Source organism: Electrophorus electricus, unplaced genomic scaffold, assembly GCF_041902795.1.
Source record: "Electrophorus electricus isolate QZ-2024a unplaced genomic scaffold, ASM4190279v1 Scaffold113, whole genome shotgun sequence".
In the NCBI taxonomy this organism is placed as follows: domain Eukaryota; kingdom Metazoa; phylum Chordata; class Actinopteri; order Gymnotiformes; family Gymnotidae; genus Electrophorus; species Electrophorus electricus.
In genome coordinates, this window is record NW_027658395.1 from 121,463 (window position 1) to 142,019 (window position 20,557).

The 20,557-nt window shown below is 43.2% G+C and overlaps 1 protein-coding gene across 3 annotated transcripts in view; it reads right to left on the bottom strand.

Moving 5' to 3' along the window:
* Positions 1-20,557, bottom strand: part of LOC113570837 (MAF bZIP transcription factor a) — an 81,844-nt gene that overhangs the window by 24,156 nt on the left and 37,131 nt on the right. Inside the window, exon 3 of one of the 3 annotated variants that reach the window (XM_081708730.1) lies at positions 15,518-16,502. The exons of the other annotated variants lie outside the window; for them this stretch is intronic. The gene's annotated coding sequence lies outside the window, so the exon portion shown is untranslated. Of the gene's footprint in view, positions 1-15,517; positions 16,503-20,557 lie in introns of those variants that run through there. 3 annotated transcript variants of the gene reach the window in all.

Below are 20,557 nucleotides of genomic sequence, written 5' to 3' on the forward strand. Positions count from 1 at the left end.
GAGTCCCTTGTCTCAAATAGATATTTCTAAACAATGTTTAGGAAATTCAGTCCAAAACCTATACAATGTAAAACTTAAGAGGCTCGATGTAAGCTTTATAAGAGCTATCTCTTGCCAGGTTGCGGGAAATGTCCGCAGGAAGGGACATTAGCACGTGCTTTCTGCAGTCGTCCATTAGTGCAAGGGTTCTGGCAAGAGATCCATGATAGCACTGAAAGGGTAGTAGACTGACCGCTATTACCTTCATCTAAGCACGCCGGACCACTCGTCTCCCACTACATCTGCTTTCCTCGGGTTCTCAGTGTGTTTACTAAAAAGCTGTATGCTGACTGTAATGCAACACTGCATAAACAAGGCAATTTCACCATACCCTTTTTCCTGTGATTTGGGGGCAGCAGTGATCAGACAGAGGACACGTGACACACGGTCAAGCCCTTTTCCTTTAACTGAATACTGAACCCCTAGCATAGTTCAAGTCAGCATAATCATAGCAACAACTGCCCAGCCATATTGTTTCAATGGTACCTGCCTCCAATGCTTAATAAATTATGCAAGGGCAGTTGGCAGCTGCTCTTACACACATTACAACGGGGAAACGTTAATACCACCAGGGAGGGCATTTCTAGATGCACCCACTTTTAGATTTATAGCTGGGAGTGAGAGAGAGAGAGTCTAATAACATGGCAGGCAAAAGTTATTAGCTTATTCAGAGGAATCTTGCACGTTTGTAGATTTGCGATTATTATTGTGCTTCTTGTGGCGTAATGAGTTTGAACAATGCTGTTAATGGTGTTATTGGCAGACCACCAAACTTTCTCCTGCTTGTATGAGCGCGATAGCATTTTTTTTTTTTTTTTACAAATAAATCAGTCCAATGCACAAGGCAATATTCAAATCTGTTATTAAAAGTGTTAGAACAACAATATCAGATTTATGTTTGTGTTAATTTATGGATTGATCATAGTGGGGGCAGTGGTTCTATGAAGCGTGAGGACTTTAATCCATTTCGATTGTTCTGCAGTGCGACAGAATGGCTGGAAAGGGAGAGGACGAGAGACAGAGAGACAGAAAGATATAGAGGGAGATAGAGATAGACAGAGTGAAAGAGAGAGAGAAAAAGAGCTTACCTATAGTTATCACTATATCATTATTTAAACCTCCTTAATATATGGTGTATTTTCTATTTTCACCCAGAAAAAAACTGGGTCAAATCATACATGAAAATGTGCTTTTGTTTAGCATCATTTTTTGATTATAATTGTACTTGTTTTGATTATTTAGTTTATTGCATTATACCACTATTTTGTATAAATCTCAAAGGGGTCTCTAAATATACTGCCTTGAGTAGACAAGAACAATAAAAACAAGCGTGACTGGCATTCTTTCCGCTTCCCTGTGGTGTGCATGTATGTGGCAGTGGGGGGTTAAGGCAACGTCAAGGCGACAGAGATAGAGTGGCATGGGGGTTCTTCCCGGGCTGCACGCCTCCTACGGCCCGCCGACGCCCCCCCACCCCCACCCATCTGTCAGTGCTCGGCGATAGCGATGTAGGACAACCCTCTGCTCGCCGCCGTGACACTACTGAGATTACAATTGAGTTTTCGGGCATGTGTAGCACTGACTGTTCAATAACAGGTGTGGGGTTAAGAGAGCTGTTACCAGGCCCTCTGACTGGCCATGTCAGCAGGCTGCCAGCGCGGCGCATTGCACAACCTACATGTCTGGCAAGTGGTGGGAGTGCAATGTGGTGGGGGGCGGGGCAGGGCAGGGGGAGAAAAAGGCAGATAGAGCTGAGGAAAGAGAAAAACACCACCACCACCACCACCTCCTTCAACAACAACAAAAAGTCTGGAAATTATGCCCATTGGGAGCCATTGGGAGTGAAATTCCGATGGCGTCTCTCCCCTAAAAACGGGGCAGTTTGGCCCCCAGCCTCCAATTCAGCACGGGAGCCATATTGGCCGTTTCTGCATGGTGGGGTCCGAGCAGCTGCGTTCAGCAGAAAAATAAATAAACAAACGCACAAACACAGAGAGAGGAAAGAGGATTTTTTTTTTTTTTGCCACTCCACCCACCCCCCACACACCATCACTAACAAATGCTGTAATAGGAACTTTTTTGTTGCCATCTGCAAAATGCAAAGCCCGGTTGTGGCTGGACTGGCATGGTTGTGTGCAGGGTGGCATACAGAGGCAGTAGAGAGGGGAGCAGGTGCAGGTGCAGGGCACCGAGGCTCCATGCTGCTACCGCAGCACCTACCGCTGCTGCAGTACTGCTGTGTGCGCACACAAAAAAAGACCTTTTCATTCATTTCGCTACAGCTTTGATGATCTCCCGAGTCTTTAAATCATGTTTCTCTCTTTCTTCTCTCTCTCGGTCTCTCTGCCCTCCGAACGTGGCTCGTAAGGCACTCGGCTTGCGGTGCACGCAGACAGGCTCCCATTCGGCCGCTCTGTGCTTACCGAGCGATGCGCGCTGCATGCGCCCCACCCCCACATCATCAAAGCCTGCTTGTCTGCAAACAAATAACACTCAACACCACTGGATCCTGCGCAGCGCCCCACGCCACCGTCACGCACGCCACTGATTACACAATGGCAGGTGATGAAAGAGGAACGAGCTGCCTCAAGCACAGGCACGCGGCCTCGCCATTTAACCGGAAATTACGCTATTTACGAGGGGAGCGAGACACATATATATGCCAACTTAATTACAGCCAGGCTGAAATTCATTCTGACAGCATAAGATGTGTAAGGTTGTTTTTAAATGTCTGTAGGCTAATAATACAGTTCCAGCAGATAAGTTGTGTCAAGATTAAAGAAACTAAGCAAGTAAGTGAAACTGATTGGTTTTTTTTAAGTATTATTATTTAATCATTCGACTGACTGGCATCCATTGTTTTCTTATATAGAAATTCCTTACTTGATATGCATATACCTGTCAGTTAAACAGAACACTACCTTTCCTCTCACTTTGTGTCACCCTCTGTCTCTCTCCCCTTGAGCAGGTACTGTATGTTCATATATATACAGTATGTAATCTAAATTTAGTCCCATTCCCATCATGGCAGGTTCAATTTACATGCACAAATAAGGGGAAAAAATTGCTAAAGGTGACCTGATGGATTTCATTTCTGAAGTTTGATCTGTCCATGTAAAAATGTCCCAAAAGGTCTGGTCCGATACCGAACACCTTTCAGGGGGCAAACAGCGGACACACACACGTCTGCCCTGTTAACCTTTTCAACAAACAGCTCCACTTTCTGTCTCCTACACAGAATAAGAGCTTATCAACATTTGAATATAAAATCAATAATGTGTCTACAGTTATAACCATAGTATTATTATTATTATGAAAACAAATGTCCACACTGATAACACAAAAGAAGCCTGCTGGGTATGTTTACGTCCTTGTGTAGGGTCTTTTAGTGAGTTTTTAAATTCTGCATTTTGACTTTTTGATGGCGATTCATAGCAAATGGTGGTTTTGTCTCAATAACAGATAATTTATCATGTTCTGTTGGTGGCACAAAAATGTCAAGGGCACAGAACACACTCGGCCAATTACACACCAACACACACAGAATTACAGGCAAACACAGCGAGAGTGTTTGCATTGGTGTGTGTGTGTGTGTGTGTGTGTGTGTGTGTGTGTGTGCTAAATATGGTGCGGGGCATTGATAAATCACAGCTGCCTGCATCTCAGAAGAGCACACACCTAATTGAGGTGAACTTTAAGAAAGGTGGGGCACCTAATTATTGTGAACTTTATTGTGTGTTTTTTTGGTGCCAAATTATGGGGCCTAAATTGTGCCCCTGGATTATCCTTCTCTCATAGAAGGTATATTGCAAACAGGACAGACAGCAAGGACTTTACCTAAGCTCAAACCAGTTTCACCCATTTTCAGAATGTGCCTCCAGCCAGTCTGGAAGCTGATTTTTTTTTGTATTTCTCTCTTTTTTAGAGCCACTTTTCTGGACAGTGATTAATCCTGGTCCCATTGTAATGTACAGTCCCCACTGACCGAGTGAATTCATCAGACACTGGCCTACAGAGGACAGAACAGGGGCCATTCATATTTTCTCTGACTGAGGTTGTTTATACAGTAGGCACTTGACTGCACAACACAGCAAAAGCAAACCAACCTCACCAGTTTGCATGTATGCCTGCAGGCCTCTGTGTGTGTGTGTGTGTGTGTGTGTGTTAGCTTGTTTGCTGAGGACACTGCAGAGTCCCATAAGCACTTTGAATTTCACAGTGCTGGAGTAATTCCTCAGCGGCTGTTTACTGCTCTCCAACACTGCTAAGTAATCCCCCTCCACCACGCCTGATCCAAAAACAGGCCAAGTTAAGCCTGTTTGCTTAGTCTCCCTAGAGTCTCTCTCTCACCTTCAGTCTCTCACTCTCTCTCTCGCTCTCTCTCTCTCGCTCTCTCTCGCTCTCTCTCTCACACACATGCACAGTTTAGTGTCTTATTCATGCTATTCATACAAACATCAGGTGAACTCAGTGTGCCTGCCTCCACTGAGAGGCGCATGGAGGAAGGGAGCAAGACTCTCAAAAGCAACTCTGATTGTGCAGAGAGCTGAGACTAGACATGCTATGCAATTTCACAAATCGAATGTGAACAAATTTATTATATTAAACTTGCATATGGTAAACAAATGAACATAAGAGATTGCGGAAAGAGGCTTGTGTTGGCTTTGAGCAGAATCAGAGCTGATGTGAAATTTATACGAATATTAGTTGTTTTTTTGGCCACAAACGTACCGAAGGTTTAATTGTATTGATAGTGAATATATACATTTTGTCTTTCTTTTGATGTTTGACCTCCATGTTGTTTTACCAATCTTTCCATTCTGAACTTTTAATGTACTTTTATTTGGTCACATGTTTTCATAGCATGACCAGATCCAGTGCATGTGGGATTGTGTATTACTCACATGCATATGCATATACAGATTGACTAAGACTATTTTGTTTGAACCTCCAAAAATCTTTTCTCATAAAAAAAAGAAGAAAATGAATACACTTGATACGTTGACCTACAACAAAGATTCTGCCTCCTCAATCACTGTAATAACACTGAAAAAAATCTTTCCCCTTTCTGCCATCTGCATTAATTTCAGTAACATGTCAAATATGGTAAAGGGAAGCACATTAAAGAGGTCTTTTAAGCAACTTAGGAAATTTGAAAAGGTATTTATAAGGGCAGTGAGCATTTATTTTGCTTAAACCAAAAATGTGGTACTGTAATACATTCTTTTTTTTTTTTTTTTTTACTTTGGCTGATTTTTGTGTTTTTCTTGGTCTAAGTCATTCCTCACATCTTATGCTGGGTTGAAAGATTTTTTTTCAGCCCATCCCGTAAGTGGACAGATTTAGGTCTTAATTGTATTTCAGTGTCTTTGAAGTCATTTTCATGATAAAAGTTTTTAATTTTTTTCCCCCTGTGGCATAGGGATGTAACTAACATTGACCTGTACTTTCCATTAAAAGCACACAAAAAATGGTTGTGCCTCTTTAATTTAATAATGTTTATGCACATTAATATTTTATTATATTTATCTTTATTTATGTATTTTACAGCATGTTACAAACAATAAACTCATATTTCTGATATAAATAGTTTATAATTTTGAGGGGGGTCTAAAACTTTTGGGACTATTATGGAGCCATTTTTTGATTATGTGCATGTGTAAGAATAATTTGTGGAGATCAGTGTGATTACGATGATTATCTCTTGCTAATTGCAGAGCACTTATGGATCCTACATAATGAATATCACATGAAAGCTTGCACTAGTCTAACCTTCTGCCTTGTGCTACCTCCAATTCTAATCAGCCCCTCAGATTAACTCAAGCAGTTTGTGTATGCATGCTTGTATGTCTGTGTGTGTGTATGCATCTCATTAAGTGACTCTATCAATTCAGTTGCAGGACACAAACAGAGCTTTGCCATGACAATTTGTGATTTCCTCTACTAGTCTAGTCGTAGTAGGCCGAAGTGTGAAGCTTCTGTCCCATGACACCCACTGTGGTGTAGTGGGAGCTGAAAGGCAGGCATGACCCTCCCCTGATGTGGACAGAGCCCGCCAGCCTTGGCTTTGGTAAGGCCGCTATGCACTCAGCTGAACTGGCCGCGCAGCCGCCAGACAGACTGACACAGTATGGCGCATAGCGGCGGAGGGTGTGTGTGTGTGTGTGTGGGGGGGGGATTGGGGGGCATGTTCCTCTCTCAACAGGAATGCACCCCAGGATGAAAATGCACAGCTGAGACTCAACCCCAATTCCCCGTGTCCTTGGCAGACCTAGCAAGGAGCTGTGAAACGCATGCTCATGCTTGTGAGCTGTCCTGAATGTCTCGACACACTGCTAAAAAAGGACCCGATCTTATTTATATAGGGCTTTATGATTGTGACAGAACATTACGAATATGCGAGAATATGAAAAAGAAAACAGACATACATGCAGCTAAAATGTGCTCTATGTCAGCACCGCCAAATTTTCTCTAAGGCTCACTTTTCTAAAAAGAAAAAATAAATATAAAACTGCAGTAGTAATAATAATAATAATAATAATAATAATAATAATAATAATAATAGTAATAACAATAAGACACCCCTGTGCAATAGCAAGATTAATCCTAAAAGGAGGCCAAACTTGACCCGCCGTAGAGCGTCTGTTCTCTGTGCAGTGCTGTTCGCTCGTGTAAAGGTGAGCTTTTCTCACGGGGGATGACAGCTGTGAAATTACACTGGGAAGCACAGCAAGCCCCTGCCATTTCCCTCATTCATTTACATGCTCCTTCCACCGGCTGCCTCGTGCAGCCTCCCAGCCCAAATACGCCAGGGCTGTTATGCATGACAAAGATTTATGTAGAAGAATGAAATATTCACAAAAACACTCGGAGAAAGAGAATGTCCCCCCCCGCCCCCCCTTATATTTTGCTACTCTTGACGTATTTCACTTTTTTTTCTTGTTCCATACAAATATGCAGATACTGGGAATACAGGAATGGGTCAAAAGGTAAGGATTCTAATTTAGTCAGTTTCAGAATTAAGCTTGACAAATTAAGAAGAAACACATTTTGAAGCTTTGGAGAAAGCAAGGACTCTGTCCTCCTTAATGTGAGCTAAACTTGAGCTGCATGCGCTTCAGGGTCAACGCTGGTAACAAGGACAGTGGGAAGGGTCACAGGGCATGACCTTAACCCCTGTCCCTTGTCCCAGTTCTATGCACTCAGCCTGACACACCCTCTGGCATGCCGACCGGCTGCCGCAAGGGCCCATGTCCTCTCCGCTGCTGCTGATGTAATTGAAGCTGGTTTCTAGCATTTGCAGGCTGGCAAAGTGTCCCGACATCCAACTGTGAGATTTTGCACTGGCAAGCCTTTAGGCCAGTGAGCTGAGTTTAAACTGCCCTGTATGAGAGAGTGAGAGAGAGAGAGAGAGAGAGAGAGAGAGAGGAAGAGGAAGAGGAAGAGAGAGCGAGAGAGAGAGAGCACTTCTCCGGGTCAAGAGGACACGAAGGAAATGCTGCTTAGGGCTCTCTCCTCTCCAGGCACAAACCCACTGCAGGGAGGCCACACGTCACATGCACACTCTGACACCTGGTTAGTTTCCTAGGGCGCTTGCTGAAAATCCCTTTGAGAGCACATTTACTGCAGCTGCGCTTAAAAATAGCAGCCTACAAGGAATACTGTAAGTCGCTGTTATCAAGAAATGATGAAAACAAGACTAAAGTGTCAAAAGCTGCAGCTAGGGGAGAAGGTTGCTGCCTCTCTCAGTAGCAGGTGCTGTAAATCATAGCCATGTTAAAGGTGCTGAAATGTGGGCCGCAATGAGCAGACCCCTCACATGCACACATATGCACACCAACACACATGTGCACATGCACGCACACACGCACACACACACACACACACACACACACACACACACACACACACACACACACACCCACACACACACACACACACACACACACAGTGCAGAGCTGCAAGGTACAGGAGCCTGAGGGAATGGTGTGCTAACATGAAGCAAGCTTCTCTTGACTCTATCCTTCAGCGTGACATTCTGTGACATTTAAGATGTCGTTAAAGGTGTGAGCACCAGGGCCAGCCCAGGCCCTGTTCCCGTCCACCTCCCCACACTGTCACACACGGCGAAATAAAGCACACATGAACAGGCGATCTATGGCGCCCGCCAGAAGAAATCAGACTCTCTCACTCTCTTACTGGCTTTGAGGTCCTCCCTAATATGAAGTGGGTATTTATCAAATGAAATATGGGACATTTTGAAAAGCCTTGTGAGGCAGCATACGTTCTGTTTTCAGACTGTATTTGCTATTTATTTTACCATGCTTATAACAAGGACACTGAAATGACTCTAAACCCAGGAACTGTGTTCCATCCCAGTCTGTTTGTGTGGGGGATTCTGGGAATAGCTGGTCACTTATTGCCCCTGCAGGCTCTGACCTGACCAGCCAAAAGGTGACATGGAAAAAAACTGCCTCTGCTAACGGTCTTGCCTTTTATGAGCACTTCCTCTCAGACTGACAAACAGCTCTTACAGTGCGGTCTGATCTGCTGACAGCCAGTGTCCTGTCATCCTCTGGCATTGAGGCCCAGGGAGTCACGGTTCTTGAAGGAGCGAGCGTGCGACCTGCACCACTAGGGGTAGCCCCCTGCTTTACGGCAGAGAATGTTTGTTTTGGAGATGTTTGCACCAAGGAGAACAGCGGTTAGGGCACGAAGACACTGTGTTACAAAAGCTCCCCTACTGAGAGAGCTGTCAGGTCCAATACCAACATAACACACACAGAACGAGAAAGAGAGAGAGAGAGAGAAAGAGAGAGAGAGAGAGAGAGAGAGAGAGAGAGATGGGGGGCAAAAGACAACAGAAAATTACAATAATTTCTGGGACTGAACTGCGGTTAGAATGATAAAAGTTTCCACTGTTGTGTTTGTGAAGTGTTCTCAGTGTACAGGGTAAATATGCACTACAAATTAAGATCAGAAGCAAGAAGCAGATTTCAGAAGAAAATGCCCTGCCTCTGGATTGCTTAGGAGCACTCAGGCATGTCCAAGCAATGTCCTTAGCTATGTCTTAGTGTGTCATCAGTGTGTCCGCCACTAGGTCAGAGGCACAGAGCACCTCTCCATCAGGGGACGACATCCTCGTCCCCCCAGAGCAGGGAACCCTGACACATCCACTGCTCTCAATGACATAATGGAGTCCCCTCTGCATACCTGGAGTGCATTAGTCATGGAAATGAGCCTGTGACACACTGGCAACAGAGAGAAAGAGAAAGAGAGAGAGCGAGAGAGAGAGAGAGAGAGAGAGAGAGAGAGAGAGAGAGAGACTCTAGTCAGGTATGGGGTTTATGATGGATTTCGAAAAGAACCTGACAGCTGGTGGTTTGGGGTTCTTAGGAGGCAGCAGATATACTCTCTGGAGTGACCATGTCTCTATCCAAGCCTCCTCCTGCCATTTATCACCGTCCCATCCCCAGCTGTGGCATGGGGGCGGTCAGGGCTATGGTTCACCGCAGGCCTCCGGCCGCCGCGCAAATCAATCGCTGCCAGCGCCTCTCTGCGACGTAATCCATCCTCCCTGAGGAGGCCTAGACCGGGCCAATCTAAAGGCTCTGCTCCAACGCCGGGATTTATGCAAACAAACCTTGCCACTCCCCTGCAGGTGCTCCCTCACACCCCAAAGGACCAATTTTGTGTCAACTTCCACGCATAAAACAGCCGTGCAAACAGGTGCATATATTTATCCTGTGTATCTTGTTGAGACAGGGCAGAGAAAAAAAAACATGACATATTCTCTGATTCATTCTTCACATTACCATGCATGTAGCAGGTGCTTAGCATCATTAATTGTTAAACAGGGTGTAATGTATAAACATTCCCTAACACATAAGAGAACAATTATAGAATGCCTCATCACTTAGGAGAATACATAAAAGCTAAGATTTAAACATACCTTCTGTGTTGTACATGCAGTTCTTTGAATAATTTACCATAGGAGATGAATTATTCACATTAAGGTCATACTTAATGTTTACTGCATGTCAACAGCCTGCTCTAAGTCAGTACGCTACTTCATGGTTATAGGCACATTCATTCATGTGTTCGGCAGGAAAAACAGCACACTGCAGTCAATTAAAGCAGCTGTAACAGCCTTCCTCTGAAAGACGCCGTCGCGAAGACTGGTGGAGCAGCATAAAAAAGCAATCGGCAGCAAGGCAGCACGCACAAGGGACTTCCCTGAGGAGACCACTGACCCAGCGTCTGAACCCAGACTAGCCCTGTAAGAGCAAAGCGGGACATCTGGTCATCCCAAATCCTCTTACATGGACGACGCAGCGGCTGGAAGTCCTCCTGGGCTAAACAATGGCCAATCAATGGCTCGGTTGACATCGTGACACGGCAGTTACCTTTAACGCATGTCCATCGATTAGCCAAAAGAGGATTATCCTGGCAAGGGTCAGGGAAAAGCTATGGTCTGTACTCAGAATGACTAGGGCTAGGGATTAATATAAAGCAGCCACACCTACCTAATACACATTTGGGATCTTCAGTGTACTAGGTCCTTGATGCATATGTGTGATGGGGGTTGGAGACCCTTGAAAATCGCAAAGAAATAGGTTATGCACACTGGGAGATAATCCAGCTAGTATCTTGTTGGTCTGCTGTCATGCAGTGAATGGACAGAGCTGTTGAGAGATCTCTGACACATACCCCACTGTTTTTGTGAAATCTTATCTGAAGAATAATCCAGCCACACTCCAGAGTAAAGCCATACGCAACATGAAGGCATTCCTGCACAAAGTGATGTGCCAGAACTGCCCAGTAAAGACTATGGCATTTACCTTCAAATTTATATCCTTATTTAGAAGCACAAACTATACTGGTAAATTAAGTATGGGCTGCCTGTCCCTGCCCCTCTTCTCCTCTCCATCCAACATTTGCTGTCATTTCATTTTTCATCCCTCTGTAATGAGATGTAATGAGGCACCGTTTACAGGCTGTCCATTAGCTTAGTGGGTAGTTGGATATTGGCAGGTGAGGAGAAAGCATTTCACAAGTGAAATATTGGCCAGTTAAAATGGTGGCAACCTTGACAGTAAGTGGCTGTTGTCTAATACTGACTTACTGCACACACAGCAAAATAAATATTATACGTTTCTCTCAACTTCAACGTATTTATCAAATATGAATAATGGTAGGGTATACATTTCCAATATATGTTCATGCTGTTTTCTCTGAATGTCTACCACTGATTGCTTTGAACTTTCAGTAATTTTACGTTGTACACATTACGGGGGAAATTAAATGATGCATATGTCAAATGATTAATGTATCAGTAAATAAGATGACTATAATTTTTGGCAAAACTTTTTTTTTTCTGGCAAAGCCGAACTCTCAGTGAAATTAAAGGAGCTGATTACTTTGTGCTTCTACCACATATTAGCCATACTACAACATAAAAGGATTTTTGTGACCTCTCAGTGTGCATGTTGTAGTTTCATGCCCTGTGCAGGGGTGAGAGGGTAGGTGCATCAAAACTGAAAGTGTGAACAAGTTAGCGAAAGGCAAGTTATTTGTGGATTTCTGAAAATTTATGTCACTATGATAACTTCAAGGATTGCAAATTGGATGCTTTATAGAGATTCCAGAGATTTGCTGTTCCTGGTGCATTTTATTGTGTCGTGCACACTTAAGTTGATTGCTAATTTCTGCTTAACAGCCTGTCTACACCTAATTTGCTGTGTAGAGTAAAAAGAGTAATGCAGTATAATAAATATTTGCTCATGCTAAGCAAGCATCTCGGTCTTCTCTGTTGTGAAACATTTTTTGGTGCTGCCTAACTTGATACATTTTTTTTTTATCTGTTGCACAGCCATTTGTAATACATAAGATTGGCTGTGAACAAACTAATGCAATATGATTGGCTGTTAAGTCACTAATGCAATATGATTGGCTGTGAAGACACTAATTTATCACCACACCCTCTTATATCACCCAATCCTTGGATTTGCCTCCACAGAAAATGAAATGTGCCTTTCCAGCACACTGCAATGACTAATGTAGTACATTAAGCAGTATATAAAGAAAATTGGTCCCCAAATTAAAGAAAGGAAACAGTGAGGAGATGGAGCACCCTTAAAGTGCACATTTCTGGAGCGTTTAAATAAATAAATAAATAGATAGATGTGAAATTTCCCGTTTGGTAAAAACAGAATTACGGGCAGAAATGTTAAAACATTACATAAAAACCCAACACATTACACGTGACACTGCTTCAACCCCTTCTCCCCTCCTTCATCAGGCCTTGAAATTTCTTGCCATGGAGCTAACACTAGCAGAGCCATATTCTTGACAGGAGTTTCTACAGATTCACATGATGAGGGTAACTCTTACGGTACATAGGTTTGAGAGAGGAACAGGCTGGAACAACAGTCTGGTTATGTGCTTTAAATGGCTTCCTGAGACACGCTGAGCAGTTATCAGAGGAAGACAGATGAGGAACACAGTGCATGTAGACAGATAAGGAAGGTGAAGATATTTGGGATGTCTGTTGGAAATCACAGGAGAGAGAGGAGGAATGAGTGAGGCTCTCATTTAAACTGCTGACAAAACACTGAGGTGAGGCTATCCGGTTCATATGAAATGCCTATGATGTTCAGCTCTTATGTTCAGACTTTGTTCAGCCTGCATCAGGCATTTTTGTTAAGCATTATATTTAGTGATTTACTGTGCATTACTTCAGAATTTGAAGTATTGCAAAATTATGCTACAGTCCTACTCCTCTTATTCTTCCATGGCACTGAATGTACGACAAGTTGAGCCACTTACAAAAATGGCTCACACCAAAAGCACTTACTACATACACCAGACTGCGCATATTCCTCGGAGTCTGTTTGATGTATTTGTCACTGATAGCAGGAGGCTCTAAATTTGCATCTTGACCTTGACCGCGTGAAGCACGACCATGTAGGGCTGGTGCCAGAGCCAAGGCGTTTGCACACCCCTTTAACAACGCTCTGACCTTTTCTTGCTAATTAGGAAAGGCAACCGAAATAAAGCCTGACAGACAGGTCCCACATACTCTGGACAGTTCCTCTCTCCTCGCTATGCAGCCAATCCAGGCCCCAGCCCCAATAACAGACACGGAGCCTGGGCACTCATAAGAAAAACACTTCGCTTAAACAACAGAAATGCATAAAAAGAATTCCTGCTCTCTCATCCTGGCCAGTAAAATCCATCTTAGATATAATAGATACAAAAGTGTGAAACAAAAGGAGAAAAAGAAAACACAGCAGGAAGGCAGTTCAAAGATTTGATGCTGTGGAAAGATATGCAGATAAAACATAAGTAAGTAATACTTGGTCATGTTTAAAGACACATACTAACTTGAAGGGTCTCCACCTCCATGCTAGCTTTCATTACTGTGCTGCCCACTTCTATGTAAAGCCCCATGTGCACTTTATATTGCATAAAACTCTTTAGATGTTTCCTTTTCAGATCGGGGGAAGTGACTTTCGAACACTACAATATTCATGAAGTCTTAGGGAACTTTATACTCTTTTAATAGCTTTGAAGTCCAAGCTTTGCTTTTTCAGCCTCATCCAAACGTCCATCTGCTTCTGTTCATTTTCACATTGGAAATCGGAGGCTTGCACTGAATCAGCTGTGTTTTTTTAAGTTATTTATGTTTGCACACATTCGTGTAGGTCGCCTGGTCTGGATGAACTCCTGGGACCTTTGTTCAGCATAGCAGCTCAAACCGCCCCAAAACCTCAGGAATGCAGCTCCGACCATGGGCTCCACCTGAATGGCCGCCCCGCGTCACTGGCCGTCTCGCTCCACCGGCAGACGCTAACCACAGATTGTGATGAAAAGTCGACTGCGTTTTTTGTGTTGCGCTTAAGGGGGGTGTTCCGCATGGGATCGATGGCGGACTTAGATAGAAGTGATAGTGCAGCATCGGTAGAGATGGGGAGGCAGGGTAACGCTATACTGGCCCAGGAAACGGGCGGGAAGTCTGAACCCCCCATGCCAAGCAGAAACGCCTAGCTCAGGGGAAGCTGCTAAGCCCCTTTGAAGGAAACAATAAAATATTAAGGGACACTGGATACCTCGTCTCCTCTGTCTGTGGACCTGGGACACAGGGAGCCCACCGCAGCAACGTGTGTGTGTGTGTGTGTGTGTGTGTGTGGGGGCGATGTGTGTGGGACGTGTGTGTGTGTGTGTGTGTGTGTGTGTGTGTGTGTGTGTAAGCAGGTTGAGTAAGAGGTCAGGAAAAACAGATGTGGAGGTGAGTGTCCATGGCTGCAATGAGAGCACTGCGAGGACCACCGCTGGCTTTGACAGACAGCCAAGAATCCCCGCCTCCTTTACGATGTCCCGCCTCCAGCCCTCTCCGCCCTTCACACTGATGAAAGTTACTTTTATACAACGGTCCGTAAAATTTTACTGTAAAGCCACTACCCATTAGTTTTTCCCCCAGTGAATGGTGCTGACTTCTGGAGGTGATAGCTTCACTTCTTGCTCTTAATTTCTTAATGTATATGATTTTAGCAAGGGCTCTAAAGTAAGAAAGATAAAGTGACATCAACTAGAATATTTACCCCGTAACACCCTAGAATTGTACATAGTGGGTGTTCATGCCAACGTCAACACTTAGCTGTAAACTTAATGTAAAGTAGGTTGCTTGTTAAGACCAAAATAAAATATAAAATGAAATAAACTTTGAATCCCTGTCTTTACAAGCATTTCAGATTCAACTATCCTTCAGTAGCATACTTATATTACTGCTCGCATCTTCTCCTTAAAGGAGTGTCCAGCGTTAATGATACTGCCCACGCCAAACCAGATGGCATGCTGCTAGCTCTGGCATGTAGGCCCTATTTGTGTCACTGTTCAGTGTTCCAGATGGCTTACCATGTGAGACACGTTTGGCCATAGGGGACTGCATATGTGTCTTTGTCATTGGGACTGGGCCACCAAGGACTGTGTTTTTGCATGGTAATATTTAATTTAATTGTATGTGTTTGCATTGTTTTATATGGAAAATCATTTCATACATGTTGAAATATAAAAACATTTAGTGCAAGTTTGTACACTATTGATTTTCTGAGCCAGGATCTTTCTAAATAACCCAAAAAGCCATATGAAGGGCTGGCTTATGTGAAAGTGGGGATTTTGACAATGGTTTGGCCTTAAAATGACAGTATTGTGCTACTGGGTAAACTAGCTTTGACAAGCAAATGCACACACACACACACACGCGCACACACACACACACACACACACACACACACACACACACACACACACACATGCAGATGCACAAATACTCAAACAGAGGAATGTGCATGATATCAATAAAGGTCGCTTGTTATAGATATATCTCCCATTTATGCACATACATTTGAATAAAAAAATAAATTACATATTTTAAGGAAAAACAAACAACAACAACAAAAAAATCCAAAAAGAACAAGGGTGTTAAAGTAAAGCCTTATCTCTTCTTTTAGTTATCCAGAAGGCCTCACACACTACTGTATCCTCTTCAAATCATTGCGGCTGAATTTGAATGTGGTAATAAACACTACCCAGCTGAGTCCTCTGCTTTAATTAATGTCTCAATTAGATTGGGAACATTAAAGGTAGTAATGATTTCACTCTGCAGCCTAATCATTAATGCACCCGCTTCCCTGAGATTTTCACGCTCGTCTGTAGCTGTATTAGACTAGATTAATGAGGGGTGTATCAAAAGGTAATTCACTCTGCCAATTTAGCCACATAGATTTGTATTGTGGGCATAATTCACAGTACTCCTCAGGACATATATTTGCACTTCTTTTCCAGTGCAGTGCTTTCAGGACTCCAGAAAAGAACACTAAAAATGGTAGCTCAGTGTACGGCGTTGTGTTGTATTTTATTTCATTTTCTTTAAAGTGCACTTCAGTTTAGGAGGCCACATGGAGGTCTATGTCAGACGAAGAAAAAGTCAATAGAGACATTTCTGTCTGCTATTCTGCTAAGCCAAATAGACAGTGTTTGACACAAGTGGTGCCGAGAGGAGGGAGGTGCTCTCAGAGGGCTGCACTGTACATAACTCTAGAAGTGTATCACTTTGTATTTTGTTGATCCCAGATGAAATCGAAATGATACACAGAGAAGTTTTATTATTGCAATATAGCCAGTTACAGTAATAAAGGCCTTCTGGCCTAATAATGCTTTACAGTGTAATCAATATTTACTGGGGGGCTCCATGAAGCTCACCAGTGCTTGGTGATATTGAACCGTGGGATGGCTTTGAAGTCTTCTGAGACAGCTGACTGCCTTCACTTGTGAAACAACCAACATTTTGCCTGTCCTCTTCTGGTCAATTGCCTCTGATTCAACATCCAATCTAAGGTCAATAAGTGGAGGCATGACTGACAGGAAACCAGTAACCAGGATTCCCGAAGTCTCAACATGACCTTAAAAAGAAAGAAGAATCCATACCCGTTATAATGCTAATACGAAAAACACGACATTGAGTAGCTTCGATGTATCATAAATCAAAGAGCATACAACGAAGAAGCCAAAATGTAGCCATTTTTACACGGATTAGTGATAAATCAGTATTTCTTCTTGTTTTGCTCTGGACCACTAAAGGCACACCTTGAAAAGCTCACCTTCCTGAAACTACTACTGCCAGCACCGCATTGGCCATAACGATTTATGTGGTAAGTGATCTGGTCTGAATCGATTTAAACTGTCAGCACTAACTGGACATCAACCTTGGTATCGTATCATGTGTGGGTTTTGTAATTCAAGTGACCGCAGTTTCGTCTTGCTGGTCACCTCTGATCAAAACTTCTCCACTAGTTCAATCTAAGATGACCCCTATGCTTCAGGCAGGCAACTTGTCTCAGTGCATTTCCTTCACACAAAGTCAAATCAACAGAACAGTTATTTGAGTTCAGACACTCATGTTAGGAGTCTCCTATCGGTCCACAGAATTAACTTTGGGTTTGCTAAAAAAAAAGTTAAATGCATCAAAAAGGAGCTTTGCAAGACTTTAAGTGCCCTTCAGATTTTAGAAAAGCTGCTGTAGAAGGAAAGGCTCTGTCTATGTGGAGAGTGCCATGTCAGTGTGTATTTAACCTCAACTCTCATGTTCTACATAAACACTGAACCACAGCTATGAACAGTCAATTAGGAAATGATCAGGAGAAAAAGTTTTAATCATTTTGATTGGCCAGTGCTTACTGTGGTTGGGATTTCAGCTTTACAAAATGACTCATCGTGGCCTAAATAGTGTGCAGGAATGGCAGTATGCTAGCAGCAAGCTATAGCAAGAGATATGAAACCATGGATAGCAGTGCAACACCAGCAGCAGCACTCCCACAAAAACTTTCATTTGGAGTCAACTGTGTCGTAGGAGATATTTTTGAAATGGGTAATTCTCTAGCCTCCATATGTCTGACAATCAACAGGGGTAAACATTTATCACCAGCTGCAGAGCCCTGGATGGTGCTTGATTATTTTGGCAGTGGGAGGCCATTTTGATTTTGACAGCCTGCACATTTGCCTATTCAGTCGCCGGAATGGGTGAAAACTCCTCATGCAGAACGCATTCAGGGGGACGTGCACTGCAAGGGACTTCATGTTTGCAAATGATTTGCAGGTACATACATAAAGCCCCATCCACCATAGCCATGATAAAGGGGACTTGTTGAAACTCAGACGAGTGGCACATCTGGTGATGGTGGAGGGTTCTGCAGTGGAGGCGGGTGAGGGGGCCAGGAAGGGCTAGCGGGAGCTTACGCATGTCTGTTCGGCGGCCGTGTCGCTCCGTGATAAGGAGACACCAGAGCTTGTTTACATGCGGCAATGGGAAAACAAATTGAAAATTCCTGCCAGGACGTCGATGCATATCAAAGCAGGATTATTTTAGAAATAATCGCCACACTGCCGCCAGTCAACAGCTAATCTTCACTTTGTTAGAATTCAAATTACCTAGTCATGTTAACATTGCCATTACAGCTAGGCCAGGAAACGGGGCCTCAGAGGAGCCTATTTACCCTGACACACGTTCCAAGTAAAATAATAATAAAGTGAGATAAACTTTCAATAAATATTCCAGACCGGACAAAAACGGTCCCACATACAGAATTAGCCTCTTTAGAGTAGGAATTCTGAGCCACTTAGGAGTGAGGGGACCTAAAAGTCTATCGTACCAAGAGAGACAAGGATGTGGTGATGTTAATATTTGATGGTGCATGTGTTTGGAGCGAGGTGCATTAACTGTGCATCCTCAGCCCTCTCAGGCTGCCGGCTGGCCTCCCTCTCTGGCTCGGATTGCTGCTGTTTATCACTGCTGGCTACGCTGGCATCCAGAGACGACACATTATCCCCGTTCGGGAGCTGTCAGTCAGCGCGCAGGGCCGCTAACACTAAGCACAGGATGCAGAGCTATTGTTCTGGGCCGGGGTCATCGTCACACAGGTCACCATTCATGGTTCTGTGCTTCCTCCATGGGTAGAAGTGAAGTCACTGGGACCAGACTGCAGAAATGTTTGCTTCCAGAGCATGGCTCTCTAAACTGAAGTTACAAAATGAACCTCCAAGAAAGGAACCACCAATATTTGCTAACCTAGCACATGTAACATATTATCACTGTTCTCCAGCCCTCTGCTAGTTCTCTATAATGAATCCAATATAGGTGAGTGTGGATGCCTTCAGGCCACTGTAACTACAGAGTTTCAAGGGCAGTCCAGCAAATGAACTTTAGCAATGAACACATCTGATATCTCTTACACCACAAGCTTGGTACTATATATGTGTTTACATTAAAAAGGTATTTTACCTTACCTAGTCTACAGGGAAATGCCAAATTAAAGTGCAAGAACATTGTTTCATTTTTAGCATGAACAGTGGAGTTTATCAAAGTAAAATATCATGTTCACATGTGGAGTTTAGGACAGTAAAATACTGTGTTGCATGTAAATAGTAAATAGAAAATAGTATGCCAAATAGTGTGTGTGTGTGTGTGTGTGTGTATGTCAACATAATAATAGTATAATAATAATAGTATTTGTACATGTACATTCTATACATGTGCACAAGCATGCATCGCGCAAAATGGATTGGGTTGTACATGTTATCTGATGATGGTCATGTGTGTATATCATGACAGCATTGGGTAAATGCTGATGAGAATACCTGTGAACAAACCACAGTTGCTGAGCCTGATGCTCTGCTGGAATATTGTAGGGGGCAGCTATACAGTACCCACAGACACATCTGTTGTGTGTTGTGGCTGAAACCACACTGCAAACATCAAAATATTATACTCAACATTCAACCAGTGTTTTATCAGCACTTAATCTAGGTACTAAAATAGTTTTGAACCTTGAGATCGCCTGATACTGTAGGAACATTACATTATAATACATTACATTACATATACACCAAGCAAAAATACATATACTGAAAAGGGCAGTTGTAACATATGACAGATTTAGTCAAATGCTCAGTTCTGTCTCCTAAATGCTGGGTTTGGGTGCTAACAGTAAAGTCTATCCTCTTGCGTGTGTCCCAGTGGGCTGTTTTGGAGCTGGGTTAACTGTGGTCCTGCTGTCTGCAGTCCTTGCCTCAGGCTGGAACAGAGAGATTAACCCTGTCAGCCACAGTCCTTTGAAGAAGAAAGACTTTAGTAGGTGTGTTTTCTGATATGGTCTCTAATGTCTAAGCACGTTTCTGTCACGTACATTATCTTTATTTTAGCTTTTTTTTTTTTTCTTGCTAGATCCTCCTAAGGTCATTAGAAAGGTCTCTGTTTGTTTGTTGTAACCCAGTGTATGTGTCTGGTCCTTATTGTGATAAAACAAGGTGTACTGAAGAAAATGGAGAAGGGCAGTGCTGTGACTATCCTAATTAATTCTGTTTAAAAATATTTGATAGTAACTTTTGATTTTATTTAAGCCTAAAACTTTAACATCCCAACTGCCATCCTCCCTGCCAACTCGCTGTGCATGCGTCATAATATGAAACATTGAATCCCTCTCTGTTTGCCTCTTTTTCACTTGCTCTCCTCTCTTCTCTCACTCTCTCTGCTCTTAACACACACTTTGGCACTGAGCAGAGCAGAAACCATGTTAAACGGTTCGAGAGCATGCTGTTAGTCTCACCATTGCTCTGTGGCTCTACCCACGTGAAGGAAAGCTGTCAGAAGATGAGCCCACGATTGCATCACTTCCTGTGACTGTGGGTGGCAGAAGGTCACTGCATTGATATCAGTCAGACTGGGGTGTGAAGTCATGCACACAAGCACATCTCTCACAGACCTCTGAGCGAGCTGTAAGCAACCGACTCCAATTTTACTAAATCCAAAAACAACTGGGAAAAATAGTTAATGAAAGTTAAGCAGAGATGTTAACAGATGCTTATTTAATATGCAGTCAGAAAAAAAACTTTGTAATGTAATTATGTAATTATCCATTTTCTCTAAATGTGTACTTCAAAGAGGGCTTTAGTACTAGTAAAT